At 44.1% G+C, this 5,404-nt stretch overlaps 1 pseudogene; it reads right to left on the reverse strand.

The window, feature by feature from the left end:
- Positions 1-249: 249 nt before the first annotated feature.
- LOC140912536 (olfactory receptor 5G9-like) lies at positions 250-797 on the reverse strand (annotated as a pseudogene).
- Positions 798-5,404: the final 4,607 nt, after the last annotated feature.

A 5,404-nucleotide genomic window follows, 5' to 3' on the forward strand; every position in this document is an offset into this window, starting at 1 on the left:
GACATTAGGTGGTGCAACTTTTTGGAGAAAAGCAGGCTCTCTGCAAGTAAGTGGCCTGTATGCAACAGGGACACACCACACCAGGTGTGAACAATGACCTCACTACATAAGTCTAGCCCGATGATATCCCTGCTGGAGTTGTGCAATGGAAATGACTGAAAAAGTCAGGGGTTACTTGAACCAGCTTCCGCCCCTGGACTTACTCCACCTTCTTGACTCGGACACCCAGCATCCTGATCAATACCCAGATTACATGGATACCTTTGAAAGAAATGGGGACTCGTTGCCTCTGCTCGAGGACAGACTGAATATAAATAGAGTTTGCACAATTGAATTCACAGAGCCACAGACATATGTGCCAGCCACCAACAGGACACAGTGTCTCTTGGACATAATGGTTCTGTAGAGCAGTGGATTACAGATAGCTTTGAAGCGGTCATAAGCAATCACAGCCAGTAGGCAACTTTCACTGGTCACAAAGAAACAGACGAAGAATAGTTGTGCCACACACTCAATGAAAGGAATGGTTCTCGTCTCTGCTACCAAGGTCATGAGCAGCCTGGGAGCTATAGCTGTGGAATATCCAATATCTACAATGGACATCTGGCTTAGGAAAATGTACATGGGGGTATGAAGTTGGGTTTCAACCATGATTAAGCTATCATCCCAAGATTCCCCATCAGGCTGACCACATACATCACTAGGAACAAAATAAAGAGGGGGTCTGTAGATCTGGATGAACATCTGAATCCTAAAAAAATCAACTCTGTCACCGTGGTGTGATTTCTCTCTGCCATTTCTTCCAGAAACTCTCTCCTCTGCTGGTGAAAAATAAAAATAAGGATTACAATTAATCAGGGGCCAATAAAGTACTGAGTACAGATCCCTCATAATCCCTGTGATTATACACCATTTCATAAGAACAAAAATAATACATCAAAGGACAATCCTAGGGAATGTTCTCTTTGTATTACCCACATGCTTTCCATTAGAGATAGGATATGTTCTAGCTACAGAAATATTTTATACTCTGTGTTAATATGCATGAAACCATCCAGTGGGTCAAATCTTCTATAAAATAAGAGATATATAGATTGGGAGTGTTTAGTTTAGAAGGGAGGCAAATAATCTCCTATCAATGTATCATGACATGAATGACATGACATGAATGTCTCTACAGGTACATATTAGACCTGCAACATCTTTCTGCTGGGGATTCCCAACGTTAGACACAGATCCTTTGTAGGACTTTTGCTTTGAGTTTCAGTGGTGCCAAGTGCCATCAACTCCCACTGACATTGATGGGAGCCAGAAGACAAAACCAGTGTAAATGAAAATGTTCTACACCATTTGTTATTGTCTATACATTTACAAGAGATGATTTACCTCCTTTCCAAACTAATCTGATTTAACAACAGAGAGGGTGAGCAAAAGAGACATGGATGGCAAAGCCCTGTGCCCTAAGGGACATTTCTGGCATGGGAACAATTCAGATTTGGACAGTCTCTCGTATTGTGGCGGAATCTCTGCACATATTTAATTGAATGCAAAACAATGCACAGTGTGCTGTGTTTCTGTAAGGAGACAGTGCACCAGCTCCAGGGGGAAGTGTGTGCATAACCCATAATACATTCCCCAAGACACACTATTTCACAGGAGCAGTCAGAGTTGTTACAGGGAATCTACACATGCTCCCTTTTTGGCTCCAGTTTATTTGCAAATTTAGATTTCCCACCTATGCCGCCTCATACCATGGTGACACAATTGATTTTTCTGGGATTCATGGACCACCCAGAGCTGCAGGTCCCACTCTTCATGTTATTCCTACTGAGCTATGTTATCACACTGGTAGGGAATCTTGGGATGACTGTTTTAATCAGGATTGACGCCATCTTCACACCCCTATGTACTTCTTCCTCAGTAATCTGTCCATTGTAGATGTTGGTTATTCCTCTGTCATTGCACCTAAGGTGCTCATGACTTCTGTAGCAGAGAATAATAGAATCATTTCATTCCCTGAGTGAGCTGTGCAATTTTTCTTTGTCTGTGCCTTTGTGACCAATGAATGATGCCTCCTGGACACCATGGCCTCTCACCACTTCACAGTCATCTGTAACCCCTTGCTCTAGAGGGTCATCATGTCCAGGAAACTCTGAGTGCTGATAGTCGTTGTGTCTTTGTGAATTCAACGGCCCGAACAATTTGTATATTCAGCTTGTCTTTCTCTCACCCCAGGGTCAGCAATCATTTCTTCTCTGACATCCCTCCCCATCCTTAAGCTGTCCTGCTCTGACATACACAACGCAATGATGTTATTCATTTCCCTTTGTCAACTATATTTGTCAAGATTACTATGCTAGTTGTTCTAGATAGTCTCTTATATGTACAGCCTCGTCGCCATCTGGGGTACGATGTTGGCTGCGTGTGTGTTCGTTCAGTGTGCTGTCCCAGCTCTGTGGAGATAGCAGACCACAATGAAACAGCCCAAGAAATCCACAGACTCAATTTTCAGTGAAGGCACCTGGCCAGGTTTACTGTCAATAGAGCACAGTAATAGCATCTGGATGGATAGTCAGACCTGTATGCTTGTGTCAATGGACGCAACTCAGTCACTGGTGGGACTCTCCACTGCTCGCTAGGCTGGCCAAAGACACTCCCTCTGAGATACATCTTTAAACACAAATACAAACAAGTGACATATTGCCCCTGACGTATCAGAATGACAACCTGTGACGTATTAGGGTGCCACCCATTGACGGATCCAAGGGCTGCCCATTACCTTGTACATGTTGGTTTGATTAAAACATCTCTATCCATCATGCTGTCATCCTGACCTTATCCTTAGGATGGGACAGCGTGCTCCTGTTATCTCTGGGGCATGTGTTTGGTATCGAGGTGTTCTGGTACCGCCTTTCTGGAATGTGCTGGCGCATATATACTTGTGCCTAGCACTACTTAAGCACGTGTGATTCTGCAATATCAACCCTGTTCTTGCCAGATTCTGTGAACGGGGCCTGCCTCTTGCTCACAGCTTGGCTTTGCTTTAGATCTGCAAAGTTTTGGTTACTTTAGCTCAGGCTTTAGGCCTCACACCAGGACTCTGAAACATGGCCTTATGTTTCAGGCTGTCTTCTTAACACACCATCCTGAAGATCCACTGAAACCTTTCTGTACTTTTGCCTCTCACCTGACAGCTGTCACTACCTTCTACAGTACTCTGATTTTATGTATTTACGACCCAGTTCTGGCTACACCTTGGACCAAGACAACGTCATCTCTGTGTTCCCTATGCTGAACCCTCTGATCTACAGCCTTAGAAACATGGAGTGAAGGACGCCTTTAGAAGGATGATATACAGGAAGATATTTTCTCAATAAATGTAGTTACTGATTTTTTAAAAAAATCAATAAACAGCTGTGAGAGAGGTGGCAAGTTCTCTGGGTCACCATCCGATTTTTCGGGTAGCACTATTTCTTTGAATTGCACAAAAATAATTGTGCATAATGCAGGCTCGTTAATATTGGCAATCCCAAGAGCAACATAGGACAGGAAGTGACCCCCCGAGGTCATGGAGTCCAGTCTACTGCTGTTGCAGGCAGCAATATGATATAATCCCATTCATAAACTTATTCAGCTCCACTTTAAATTGTTGTATAACTCCACTAATTCTAGTGGGAGGCTGTTCCTGAACATCCCTCCTCTGATGGTTAGAAACTTTCTTCCACTTTCCAGACTAACTTTAGTCATAGACATTTTATACCCATAAATAATAAACAGGCCAGGGCTAGCTGACCCTGGTTTCAATCCACTGACCACTGGGTTATTATGGGAGTAGCACACTTCCAGCATTCTACTTAGAGGGTGTCTGCAGTTTGTTGTACTCAGTAAGGCTAGACCTCAAGAGATTCTGTTTGTAAATCACAGGCCTCTTATTCTTGATTTAAAGGTGAATTGCAGTTACCATTAGTGCTTTGGGTTGGATGCCCTCTGTAGATTAAAACTCAGGTAAAAGGATGCTGAAATCATACAAATACCTGAGCTGTTCTGAAATTGCATCTCACGAGAGGACGCTGTTAAATATACAGGTCCATCTCTTTTATATTCTCTTTTGTTAGACTGTGCTCAACTCCTGGTGTGCTAAGATCACACAATCTCAATTCTAGCACTACTGTGACAGAATTGTAAGGAGGCCAGGACTGCAGAGAACAGTACATGTCAATCCTGTGGGATCAGAGAGAGAACTCAGGGCCTGGTATGTGGAAAATATTTCCATCAAACTCATAGATCATGTGAAGTTCACTCTGATCCCAGTGCAGACTCAGATATGGACCTATACAAAATCAGGGAGGGTTAGAATCATGCTAAACAATCCCAGCTCCCTCAGCCTCTCCTCATAAGTCATGTGTTCCAGACCCCTAATCATTTTTGTTGCCCTTCGCTGGACTCTCTCCAATTTATCCACATCCTTCTTGTAGTGTGGGGCCCAAAACTGGACACAGTACTCCAGATGAGGTCTCACCAATGTCGAATAGAGGGGAATGATCACGTCCCTCGATCTGCTCGCTATGCCCCTACTTATACATCCCAAAATGCCATTGGCCTTCTTGGCAACAAGGGCACACTGCTGACTCATATCCAGCTTCTCGTCCACTGTCACCCCTAGGTCCTTTTCCGCCGAACTGCTGCCTAGCCATTCGGTCCCTAGTCTGTAGCTGTGCATTGGGTTCTTTCGTCCTAAGTGCAGGACCCTGCACTTATCCTTATTGAACCTCATCAGATTTCTTTTGGCCCAATCTTCCAATTTGTCTAGGTCCTTCTGTATCCTATCCCTCCCCTCCAGCGTATCTACCACTCCTCCCAGTTTAGTATCATCCGCAAGTTTACTGAGAGTGCAATCCACACTATCCTCCAGATCATTTATGAAGATATTGAACAAAACCGGCCCCAGGACCAACCCTTGGGGCACTCCACTTGATACCGGCTGCCAACTAGACATGGAGCCATTGATCACTACCCGTTGAGCCCGACAATCTAGCCAGCTTTCTACCCACCTTGTAGTGCATTCATCCAGCCCATACTTCCTTAACTTACTGACAAGAATACTGTGTGAGACCGTGTCAAAAGCTTTGCTAAAGTGAAGAAACAATATATCCACTGTTTTCCCTTCATCCACAGAACCAGTAATCTCATCATAAAAGGCGATTAGATTAGTCAGGCATGACCTTCCCTTGGTGAATCCATGCTGGCTGTTCCTGATCACTTTCCTCTCATGCAAGTGCTTCAGGATTGATTCTTTGAGGACCTGCTCCATGATTTTTCCAGGGACTGAGGTGAGGCTGACTGGCCTGTAGTTCCCAGGATCCTCCTTCTTCCCTTTTTTAAAGATTGGCACTACATTAGCCTT

This window comes from Lepidochelys kempii, chromosome 6 (assembly GCF_965140285.1).
Source record: "Lepidochelys kempii isolate rLepKem1 chromosome 6, rLepKem1.hap1, whole genome shotgun sequence".
Taxonomy (NCBI): domain Eukaryota; kingdom Metazoa; phylum Chordata; order Testudines; family Cheloniidae; genus Lepidochelys; species Lepidochelys kempii.